Raw genomic sequence first — 13,330 nt, forward strand, 5'->3', positions numbered from 1 at the left:
AATAAAGAAACAAACTTTAGACAAAACTAGTATCAGAACTTGCAAGTAAATGGGGGAGACATTGAACTGTGGTAATTCTATTGCACTTCCTAACACAGGCTAAGAAATAGGTCCCTCACCTCTCAGCTCATCACCTCACGTGTTCGACAAGGGGAAACCCCTGGAGACTTGCCACCGTTTCAGACATAAAGGCTGAGAAAAGAATTTGACATCCAGCAAACGGACAGGACCTTTAAGCGTCCGACTTTCCCGTGGAACTGTGGTGGAACAGGCATACTTCACCGGGATTGCCTGAGCTGAGCATGGGCTTCCTTACGGAGGAGAGACTCTGTGAAATCTTCCCCATTTACTCCACACTAACTCTTAAGCAGTAAGTGAAAAGTAAGTAAGTAGCATGAAGCGTCACTACCGAAGCATGAGCTACATGAGCCACAGGCACATCCACTGTGGAAACAACTCCTTAGGAGAAGAATAAAATCCTTTGAAATATTTAAATATTGTAATTAAAGTAATAAATAATATAAAATCTGGAAATTAATAGTGTAATTGTTAAAAATATTTTTAAGCCACCAACTTGCTAGGGAATTTTGTGAGAACAGGAGAAAAAACAAATGCCACCTTCTCTCCTAACGCAAACAAACTCTCTTAAATCCTTGCTCACAAGGTCTATGTTACCCAGATATGTTTGCCAGCAATGGGAAAAAAAGAATCTCTGGTATGGAAGCCTCTTACTTTGCATAGTTTTCACAGATTTTTTTATAAACTCCCACTACCTGTGAAGGTATTTCACAAGACACTATATGATTAGCTGTTGAAACTGTGGTTCAGCCAATATTTTAAAAGACTAATACTGAAGTGGAAAATTGAGTCGGTGTTAGTAACCTTGCAAAGAGGAGAAAACCTACCCAATAGAGGAAAATAAATCTATGACAGGACACTCATCTAGGAGTAAGGTAAATTATCCCTACAATCTATTTTCTGACTTTTTTTTAAATTTTAAACTGCAGTGTGTGCAGATCAATGGAAAGCAATGGGCATTTAACTTAAGTCCCACAGTATGAAAACCATTTTTCTGAAAAAAGACTTGACAATTTGTAATGCTTTTGCAACTCCTTTTTCTAGAATGAATGGCCTTTCCAGGTCAGTAGTAGAGAAACAGAAAGAAATTCTAAAAATTTTACAGTTACAAGGCCAAGCACCGTTAGGTCAAAAAGTGACAGATAGGGTTTCTAGTAATTTAATACTTAATATTTATTGCAATACTAAGTTGTGCCTATGGCAATCATTGCTGCACACTTAATTTTGCACAGAATTCCTGCCCCAGAGAACAGACAGTCCTCCCCGATCAGCAGCTATTCTGCATCTTACTTTGGTGATTATTTGAATCTAGACCTCATCCTCTCTACTATTCAAATTATTTTTAAAATTTAGGTTTGTTATATTCCTCTTCGTATTTTCTCTTCTCATTACAACCTAGAGGTGCCAATAGCAATTTTCGTAGTTGCTACGTAAAGACATACAAGAACATTTGTTGGTTTTCTCTTCTGATAAATTCCTGTGGTTTACTGAACTAGTCCTGCAGAAACTAAACAGCAAATGCGGCACGGTTGTGTTAATCTACTTTCTTGGATGAGTGTGGGACAAGCCAGGGACAGAAGAGGCAAAGGTCACAGCCATTGAGAGCAGTCACCATCTCCTTTCCCTGCACTTGAAGGCTTTGGGTTTGGCTGGGTTGGCAGCCGTGCCTCCTGCCTCCTCACCCCTTTGCAGCTCCTGACTAAAGGATCGTGATGGGTAGCAGAGAAGTAACTGCCCTTGCAGGTCCAGTTATTATTGTGGACATCAAAACATCTGCTGATCCCTGCCTCGCTCCTGCTGGTCCTTCTGGTAACGCAACGCCTACCCCCAGCGTTGTATCCTGCACCTTCACACCACACTCACCCTGCTGCTGCAGGAAACTGAAATGTCACCGACAAAGACAAAACAGGAAAAGAAAATGCAGTTTCCCCTTGCACCGTGAGGAAGATTTATGCTGAAAGTGGAGACGCTGCTGCAGCCAAGAGCCATCAGGTGCTGTGATCTTTCCACTTGGAAACCAGCAAAGCTCTCTTCCTGGCCAATTTTACTAAAGTATGTTTGCGGGTCCAATTCAGTGACGCTAGAAGGCACATGCATAGTAGGTCTCTGTCAGTAAGTGAGAAAAACACCTGGGAATTTCAAGGCAACTATAGTTTAAGTCAACAGGGCCTTTTACTTATTTACTGCTTTTCCTGGATTGGTTTATAAAATGATAGCTGATCCTAGCTTGTAAATACAAGCAAGTTCACCAGAATGAACTGAGTTTGGCGGAACTTCCCAAATGTGCCTCCCTACCTGGGAAATTTACTCATGATGCTGAGGTGTGGGTAAAGCAGAAAATTAAAGCACGTATGTCACCAAAGTACCATTAGCCCAGTACTCTGGAGCCCATGAAGAGAAGTGAAGACCAGAATCATAACACCTATATCCTTCTAATAAGGATACTATAATTAACCTTATTCTGTATCTGACATGTTTGTGCAAATGACACGTCGTTCACAATAGCAGCTCTTCTGAAAGGAGCTCATACTTGCTACAACTTCTTTGTCACAGTGAGGGAAAATATTGTGTGCCCAAAGCAACTGGACAGAAGGGTGGCATGGTTGAACAATAAGAAAGGTTCTCGGTCCTCTACTCAGTCTTCCCATGTGAAGCAACGTGCCTCTTAAGGAGTAAACCCTTTGGGTTTTATCCCCTTCTGATCCTTTTACCTAAGAAGCTGTGGTGAGACATGCCTACAGGGATGAGCCATTTGTGTTAGATCATCTACATATTCATGTTACCAGCTGAGTAAACCAAGGAAAAAAACCCCATACAGCAAAGGAGAGAAAAATATTTGCATGTAAGGTAATAGTGTCAGGAACACAGCATCATTTCTAAGCCACAGGCTGCTCACAGGGGTTTGTTTGTTGTTGTTATTGCTTTTTTGAAAGAGAGATATTAAACTCTGAGTCTAACCCATGCAATATTAGCAAGCTCTCACAGGTAGGGGTGGTAATTATAAGGCTTCATTCATTGGGAAGAATGTTGAAAGCCTGAGGGACATGGTTTCTTGGTATGGTATAATTGTACTTCCTTCTCATAAAAGGACGGTGCTTATTTCCCATAACAGCCTCGCAAGCTTAAATAGTTACCTTTACCAGACCCAAACCACTATCCATTCATGTCAGGGGAAAGAGTTTCATTGTCCTCACTGAGTGCTGCTGGATTGGGTTCATAAACCCTGTCAAATAAAGCATTTAAGCATGCAAATAGACTCATTGCTCTAAATGGGAACATTCATGTGCTTTGCTATGCTAATTATAGAGATCAAGAAATATCCGTATATCTACATGAACAGCAAGTCAGAAACAAGAACAGAATTGCAAAGACTTCATTTGGAACCAAAAGCTAGAAACCCTCAGCTGGACAATATTGAGTTGAGGTCCCCACCACATGGGGCCCGTGTACCTTCAAACCTTTCTTTGACTTGAGTAAGCTGCAGCTCTGTCCCTTTCTGTGGCTTTTCTTTAATTTTGAGGTCCTTTAGTTTCTTTTGCTTGTTTCCAGGGTTCTTTTAGGCCTTTTAATAAACTGCCGCCGCCTGCCTTTGGCTCCCAGAAATAGATCCGACCCTCCTCACAAAAATCTTCTCAACTTCAGAGCACTCTTTCCCACAGCTCTCTTGCGATGGATGTTCTGGGTCCAAGGATCCACAACGTTACGGTTGAAGCAGACTACAGACTTTATCAAGGATCCCGTACATAACTTTGAGGAAAAATGCTAAAGCTTTAGTCTTTTCTCTACCTCTGGTTTTCCAACAGTCTTTTATTCCTGGTGATTAAGACTGCAAGGAAACAAACACTCTCTCTCTAGCACATATGTTGTTTTCTGGAAGACTATTTTTTTCATCTCTTGATCCAATCTGGTAATTTTTTCCATATCTTTCCACCTGCTCTCTAAAAAGAGCAGTCTGACAGCTTGTCTCCTTTTTAGGAGTTTCCTAATTAGTCTAATCAAAAGATGATAGTCTCCCCCCAAATACCCTATTGCTCATCTACCCCTTTCTCTCCAAGGTTCAGTCATTTGCAGGTACTGTCTCCAAGACTGGTTCATTTGAGTGGACTGTCATCAGATTTAATAACTCTCATCATTCTCCTAATGACAGCTCTAAGGATTTCTCCCGTCAGCTCCTGTGGTTTAAGCTCAAGATGGAGGAAGCTGATAACGGAAAAGACAAACTCCTTCCTCCTGTCTGTCGTCCCATTCAACACAGCAGTAGAAGCATTACAGCACACACCTGGGGAAAGTCCTCTCTGTCAGGCAAAACGAATTAATAATGAGTGTATTCCTCAAATCCTTACTTAGGGTGTTAACATCCAAATAAAAGCCAAGAAAAAAAAGCAAAAAAATGCATTAAATTCTGCTTTATTTGGAAATCTGGGTAGGAAAAGGCAAAGCCAGATGCCAGGAAGATTACCAGTTCATCCACACTACAGGGCTGGAAACCGTGGGGAAGGGACCGCACCACCTCAGGCATGGTCTGTCTGGAGCTGTCCTGAGAAGGGCACAGTCACCATTTTAGGCCCGTAGCTAAATGTCACAATCTGGCTCTTAATCAGCTTCTTGCATTTAAAAGCTTCTTCCATGGGACCGTGTGTTTAATAACCACTGAGGGTGGTGTCTCCTAAAACGTTGGGTGTGAGCAGAACCTGAGGGCTCTTCCGTGGTATTCCAGCTGGCTGGTACATCTGAAAGCAAACCTCAGCCTGCTCTAGAAAGATGTATTCAATGCATTTCATCACCTCCCCATTTATTCATTCATGTACCAGTGGCCTGTGCTCCATGACTCAAAGTCTATTGAACTCCACAATAGTTGTTCTCATGAACCTCCCTGGGTATTTGATTCAGCCCCCCCCAAAGCAATTTGTTTTGGAGAGTTTTTCTTTCTAAACATTGTTCCTTTATAGATGTTTGAATCAAAGTTTTCAAGACTCACAATGTGTTTGGTAGCACATTTGGGGAGGGGCTGGGAAGTTGCATTACACAAAAAGTATAAAAGTCAGCAATTCTTTTTTAATCTGGAGAAGGAGATTATTGTGTTTTGGCTACAACTAAGAAGGTGTTGATTCAAAAGACTGCCATGATGCCCAAAATTAAAATTTATACTTTTCCAGAAAAAAGCTTGTAGTATTATGAGTCTTATGATGAGAATACACTTATAGTCAAACCATAGTCATAAAAAATCATTTCACCATAACAACAGAAAATAAGATGGAATGGAATAACTACCTGTTCTTTTATTAAAACAATAATAGATGAAAATCTGTCAAATGAGAATTTTTAAGGAGTCCTTCTTAGAAGTTAAAACCGGGTAAATTTATTACCTGGGGTAATTTGACCAAAGAAATTGATTTAAGGGGGATATACTAAATTATTAAATGTGAAGGGGAAAACAGGAAAAATTGTCTTCTAAGCAGCAACAAGTTTCTTAACTGTCCGTTAGTTTTCAGGATATTCCAGTTTATTTATTTTGGAACTAATACTTGTCACAGTTGCAATAATGAATCACATTTAATCAGAAGTCATTAATTTAAGTTCTAAAGCTTAATTGCTTGAATTCAGTAGATTGAGAATTACAATTTACCTAAATTTCCTAAATTTGAGCAAGAACTTTGCTTTATGCAAAAGAATCTTCAGCGGTACGCCTCTGACCAGACACCGTAGGTTCAGTCCTGAGAGCTGTGGTTACCATCAAAAGTTTTCTGCTGTTATTTCACTGCAGAAGGTTCAGACCAGGATGTAATCTCGAGTTATTTCAAAATCTGAAGGGAATTTGACTTTGGAAGAAGCATGGGCAGAAGACAGGATGGCTTGGTTCACATGGAGCTCTGCAAGAACTCTTAGCATGGCCTGTGTCAAAATGGAAAAGTCGCTAAAACTTGCTCTCCTGAGCTGTTACGCTCCCAGAGGACGGGGCCAGAGCAGCCGATGTGAAACGCACGCCACGTCCCGCCACATGGGCAGCGCCCACGTCCAAGTCCAGGGCTGGAGCTCTTCCACCTCCCCTTCATCCCCGGCGGGTGGTCCCGGGCAGGCTGGCGCAAAAGTCCCTTTTTCACCCTACGGAGCTGCGCTGTTTGTCGTGGACCAGCAGGACGTGTGCCAGGCTGGGCTGGTGACTCACGTCTCCTTCCCCCAGAGCTGCCCCTGCCAACGGCAGGAATTGCCCACCAGTCGGCCGGCGCTAACGGGAAAAGAGCAAAGGTTTGGACGCAACCCTGAGGTGGCTGGTTGGATGCCAAGGCAGACTTCGAGCTTGCTTGAAGGCACGTCTGTGTAGACATAACAAAGGGCAGCTCTCTCCCATTCAATCTCAGTCAGCCCATGGAGCTCACTTCTGTCTGAAAGACATGAGATTGTTCCTGCTGTCTGGTAATACAATTAAAAATATTTTATTTTCCTCCTGAGTCCTTGCAAAATGTGTGTGGATAAGTGCGTGTGAGTGTGAGAGACTAAGCACAGGCAAATGTGACCTCTCTAAATACGTTAGCATAGACTAAGCATTTTGTACTGTTTAAGCTATTCCGTTTTCTAATTTAAAAAGTCAGGGCATTAGTTCATTGTAATTCTATCTTGGAAGAGAAAAAAAAAGAACAGCAAGATTAGAAAAGTAAAACACATTAACGTCTTAATGTTCTGGTGAGCACACCACTGTGTGCAGACAAAGCAAAACTAAGTCTCTGCTTGGAGTCACAGTTTGCACTTTATATAGGTCAGAATGCAGCAGCAATGTGAGTAGGGAGCAAGCTAGTCCTGCATCCATGCTTCTAGCATACATATATCATATAACTTGAGTGGCCCACCTTCCCTTCCCCCTCAGAAAGCAAAGAGAAAAACAAACATCCTGGGAAAAATGTAACAAGAAATGTGTAAAATGTAAAATAATCTCACAGACTATAGTTTGACTGTTTTGTGAGTGCCAGGAGTTTTATGAATGAACTCTTTATGGTGTTCAACCAATAAACTTCCAACATTTGGAGGCTTTAATTACTGCTGCATTTTTCTTTTTTTTTTTTTTTTTTAATGCTTCATTTCAAACACCTCCAGTGGGACAGTGTAAATCACAGAGCTCAGACCTTTGTGAATATTATTATTCTTTCATGTGGCTCATCTATATTACCCAACAGTAAAATTCAGTGTCAATATTTCTGAGACAATGTGTACTTAACTTCTTTCTTTTTTTTTGGTCAGGTGCTAATTTATTATTCCCGTGTACCAGGAGCTGTCTGTTAATGATGCATAATAGGACTATTTTAGCCCACAAAGCGGGAGGAAATGCATATATAAATCATTCTCCCCACCACCACAGTCTTTTGGGAAGCACAAAGAGCATACATTAATAATGACTGTAGTGAATGCTAGCACTTTGTTGGAGCTAACGTGAAGAAGAAACAGCTTCCTCTCAGGTACATTCAACACTTAAAATAGATATCTACTAAGTGATATTTCTTCTGGTTAGCTAACAAGGATTGCTGGTTTCCTAGGAATGATCAAGGTTTTCTTGGCACCAAAACTTTGTCCAAGGGACATGAGAGAGTCTCTTCTAGTTGGAAAAGTCAGGAGGAACAAAACTTGTCCTAAACCCACCCACAAAGACTTGACCAACTGGAGTGATGCACTAAAGGCACATGATCTTTGACCAAGTGCTCTCTGGCTTAGACCTCTCTTTTTTAGAGCACCCTGGAAATAGATCCAGAAATTCTCCCCAGCATTCTAGAGTTTAAACTTCCCCCCAGTAAACGAGAGCAAACCTGTCCTTCTCCTCTGTGTCCGAATGTACTGGCGAGCGCAGGAAAAGCTCAACTGCACCACGTCAGGGTGCAATCCTGGCCTTGGAGCCCATTTCCAGCACTCACCTGCAGTGTCTGCTTAGGACAGGAGGGAACCAAGGTCAATGTATAAGATCCCTCCTGCTTCCAGCAATTAGCGATTTAAGGATTTCTCATGTTGGAGGCTGCATTCAGACTTCCATGTTTCATCTGTCCCCCATGGGTTTGTCTACAGTACACCCTTATCTCCCTCAGACATTTCTGCAGTGAGTTCTCATTGCTCCTCAATTGGTAGCTGTCCCACATCCCTCATCATCATAGACATTAAATAGTGCCATCAAAGATGAGATAAGCAAAACTGCGTGTAGTTTTCAAGCTACGTGCACATCAGTTATATATACAGTGGCCTAACAATGCTCTCTGTTCTGTCCTCCGCTCCTTTCCCAATAGTTCATAATATTTTGTTTGCTTTTCTGACTGCTGCTGAGCACTGAGCTGGCACTTTCAGACCACTATTCACAATGATGCTAACATCACTTTCCTGAACGTGGTAAAATAAAATCTAGAGTTGACATAAGTTTCTCCTGGACTATTTGGCTTCAATTATACTCCCCACCATATCGCTGGAGGCTGGAGAGCTTTTTTGGCACATGCCAGACTTTTTTCCATAGACAGCCCCTTTATCATCAGCCCTTCAAGTGGCTTGTGCAGCTGACATGGCACTGTGTATTCTTATTCTTGGGATGTTCTGGAACAATGTATTGTGAATTTGTACCCTGCACAAACACTCATTAGCTGTGGTTTATTCAAGAGACAGTTCGTTCTGTCTCTCGCTGCACTATTAACTGCCCTCCTTCTCCAGAATATCTCCTCCTCTCAGCAGAACACTTAACTTCTTAACTTATGGAGGGTAAAATGTTCTTTTCAGCTGGAAACCCACTTCATAAATCTGTGTGTGAATCTTTCCAGTACATCAGACTTGATATTTTATATAAACATGCAGATTTACAGCCATATTTTATGCAAACGTACATACCATTAATGTATGAAGTTCATTAGTGGCTCTTGATCGGGTCTAGACAAAACAAGGATCTCTTCAAGGGATACAATGAGAAGAGCTCATTAAGTATATGCAGCTAAGTGGGATGAGATCTGTAAGCAGAACTAATATCTTTCATTAGACAACTGGTATAGTTTGAAAAATAAAAAACAAGCTCTTGGGCACATAAGATATTCAGATCTGAAAGAAAAGCAGCAGCTTTCAAAGCTAAAGACAAGCACAGACCAATTGCTCAGAGTTTAGTTAAATATGTATCAATTAGATCATCTCTGAAAAAATGACAGCTGGTATCAGTGAAGTAGAGGTAGAGTACCACTAGAAAATGTAGAGTTAGGGTTATTTTTTCCTCAGCACTTGGCTTTTATCAACATTGAATTTCATTTGCAATTTTATCACCCTGTCTCTCCAGTAACGTGAAAGCTTTCTGCAGCTCTTCACAGCTCACTGTAGATTTGATTATTCTGAATAACTTTGCCATCAGCAACCTTTATCACCTCATTATTCCTTGCTTTTACCAGATGATTTACACTGAGTATCCATACGTCCTGCCTTATTATACAATACCAGCATACTAGTACTATATGGCAGTACAGCCATAATCTGTGCTGTACCCATCATCCAGTTTTTGTAAACTTCGAAGCATAGGAGAGTTTCATGAAGGTGACCATTGCACAGTGAGATAGTTCCTCAAACACTTGAGGATATTTGAGGAAGGATTCACTTGACAGCTCAATTTAAAAATAAAACAAATCCAGAAAACTTGGGGCATGCAGTATAGCTCCTCTGAGAAATGTTTATTTACATCAGCTGAAGATCTATCCATGTGTATTTTCTGCTTTTACCTACGCATCACATTCTATAGGTGCTCAAAGACCTTTACAAAATACTTTCTGTTTTGCTCTGAGCTGTAAATGTACTGGCCAATACCTCCCTAACTGGTGAGCCAGACATCATATCCTTTGACTTAGAGCCTTGTAACTGAGCGAACTTTAGTGGAATCGCATCTGCTGTGCTTTCAGATCTAACTTTGATTTGAACACCAGGCAAACAGAGGTATGGGGGGTTTGTTTACAGTTATTTCCTATATCTTGGAACAGAACTAAAAAAATCAATTCACCAGTAAATAAATGACTTGCATCATGGATTGGTGTTTTTGGCAGGAAATGCAATTTCATGATTGGACGTAGTATATCCACATGAGATTTGCCTGGGTTTCTGCCAAATATTTAACATAGTCTACATGTATTTTTGGAATTGGACAAGCTATTATTTAAATGCTGTAATGTGTACTTCAGATAGAACAATGTGCCTGACAAGCACGGTAGATAGTTGAAAAAATACTAATTATCATTATTTTCAGTTTCAGTAAGATTCGATAGTTCTTTTTCTGGAATTCTGTTGCCTTCCAAATTTTGTGTTAAAAGTTTGGGAAATAGGAGGATTACTATTTTTTTCTGAGTTTGCCTATTACCATGGAAATATGAATTCTTATAGACATAATAAATAAGATATCAGTCACAGTAGACTGCAGACCCTGATCCTGTCCCTGGGCTCTAGACTTTCTGTGCTTGTCTCCTGGAAGGGGAACAATAGATGGGCACGTCTCCGAAGCATTCCCTACTTGGCAGCAAAATGAGACTTCGCCCACTGTAAACTGTGCAGAGCGATGCCATGCCCTCTAGGTTACAACAGCTGGAAATGTTAATCCTTGATAATTATCAGTGGGCAGCTGAATTAAGACCTCACTGAAATGAGTGAGGAAGCTGGTGTTGCTCAGCACCATAGTGCTATGCCCTCTGTTAACCCACACTGTGCCAGTCTGCAGCAGACAACAGAGCCCAGAGATCCTGAATATTTTCCCCACGATGGTCACTCCAATACTAAAAGCCAATATATTAAGTCAGTATAATGTTCAATCAAAGATCATTTAATCTAAAGTGAGACTGAACTGAATTATGTTGCAGCACGTAGGTTTGCCCCTCCAAGCATTTCTACATGTAGATTTGCCCTCAAGCATTTCTGTATTTGTTACTCCCTCTTCAGCTCCTACAGTTTTCCTTAGAACTATGTCATGTAAGAAATTACTTTATTATTAAAGAAACGTGGATGGCAGGTCAAGGGAGGGGATTCTGCCCCTCTGCTCCGCTCTGGTGAGACCCCCCCTGCAGTACTGCATCCAGATCTGGGGTCCTCAGCACGGGAAAGACACGGACCTGTTGGAGCGGGTCCAGGGGAGGACCACGAAAATGATCAGAGGGCTGGAACACCTCTCCCATGAGGAAAGGCTGAGAGAGTTGGGGTTGTTCAGCCTGGAGAAGAGAAGGCTCCGGGGAGACCTTATTGCAGCCTTCCAGTACTTAAAGGGGGCTTATAAGAAAGGTGGGGACAGACTTCTTAGCAGGGCCTATAGCCATAGGACAAGGGGTAATGGTTTTAAACTAAAAGAGGGTAGATTCAGACTAGATATAAAGAAGAAATTTTTTAAGATGAGGGTGGTGAAGCACTGGCACAGGTTGCCCAGCGAGGTGGTAGATGCCCCATTCCTGGAAACATTCCAGGCCAGGCTGGACGGGGCTCTGAGCAACCTGATCCAGTTGAAGATGTCCCTGCTCGTTGCAGGGGCGTTGGAGTAGATGACCTTCACATTCTGTGATTCTATGATTTTAATTTCATTTTTAAAAATTAAATGGAAAATGCTGAAGAACATGATTTGTAAATGTATCTTTCAAGATATTTTTCACGGAAGGTGATATTGTCTCACCCTTGTCACTGCAAGACCTAAGCCTCATTGCTTTAACTTAACTTCCATAAATAAATATTAGTCTGTCAGAACCACTTTACTGCTTTGTTCAGGGGTTATAGCAGTCATAAAAGAAAAGAAGTGGTTTGGTGTCCATGGTGTGAAAAGAATTATTCACTTTCAGATTCCTATTTTTCTTACAAGTTAGACCTATTTTGTGGAGATATATTCAAAAGGGAAGATAGAAGCATGTATGGTAATAACTAAGATCAGCCTTAGCAGATTCTGCTGACTGTATTTAGACACTGTTTCATTTTGGGTTTAGGTCTAGCTGAAAAAAGGGCTTATGTGTCCAAAGCCAGGACTGTGAGAAAAAGTCCTGTTCATCTGTTGTCAAAACTGGAGTCTCATAAATATCACAAATGCCTTGGCTTTCCATTTGTAAAGCTCTTGAGAGTGGAGGAAATGCAGCTCCTCTGAACCTGGGAAAAAGATAAATTTTATAAAGTGGGGTTGTATTTTATTTTACTTCATTATCAAGGAAATAGACTGCCTTTTGTTATGTTTCTTTCCCAAGATAAGATGTTGGAAACTTTAAAGAAGAACAGATGAAAATTTGTTTTGAAAGGATATAATTAAGGATCAAGAGAAAACTAATCTGGATTTAAATAGCTTAAAGATGTTGTTGTATGTATTAATGCAAGAAAATATTAAACTGCAGTGCAAGTCAGAGGCTCTTTGAAAGAAGCCCAAGGACTCCAATGTATGAGCAGTCATGCTGAAATTTGGTGCGTATGGAGATAATCCATATGCATGGGTGCCAAAATTATTTAAAGAATTTTGATTGCAAGATTTAACCCTGGAAAATTCAACATTCAGGTCTTTCTGGTTTAACTCCTCCTCCATCCTCTCTTAGGTCTTGATTCAGTGAATCCAGGAAAAAAAAAACCCATGACTGGGAGAGGCAAAGATCCTGTGTTGTATATACATATATATATAAAGGTAAGTGTGTACATAAATATTTTGCTGTGCAGAACTGGCTTGCTGAGTTGTGGGACATAAGGATCACCTGGTTTCAGACCTTTCCAAGATCATTAGCAAATTCTGAAAACTAGTACAAGGACTGAAGAAGCAGCCACTGTGCCACCATGTGCATTGCTCATTCTATAGGACAGAATATATCACCTCTATACTGAAAGTTTTCAGTAAAACTGAGGTGAAGTATAGTGTGATGCTGTTTCCACAGAGGTCCTCAACAAAAGAGAAATCTCCCATCAGCCTCCATGGTGAAGGATTGTCCAATTTCATTGATGAGAAGATCACATACTGTTCCTCAAAAGGAAAATACAGTCATATATGCAAAAAGTTGTTCCAAAAATTAGGGTGATACCTGTGTCAGTATCTTGGTAAGCTACCTGACTGGTAAAGAGAAGTGCCATGTTTCTGGATACTCCCAGAGAAAAACAGAGGTTCTACGAGTCTAAAAATAAATTAAATTGTCTAATTCGTCACCTTCTTTGAATAGTGATTAGAAAGATAATCTCCATTCTCCAGGATATTTGATAAAACTTTAGTGTAACAGGCTGAGGATTTTCAATTTTATTTGTCAGATGTCAGCATCCTGGTTCATGAACATAAATT

This window comes from Aquila chrysaetos, chromosome 26 (genome assembly GCF_900496995.4).
Source record: "Aquila chrysaetos chrysaetos chromosome 26, bAquChr1.4, whole genome shotgun sequence".
NCBI lineage: Eukaryota > Metazoa > Chordata > Aves > Accipitriformes > Accipitridae > Aquila > Aquila chrysaetos.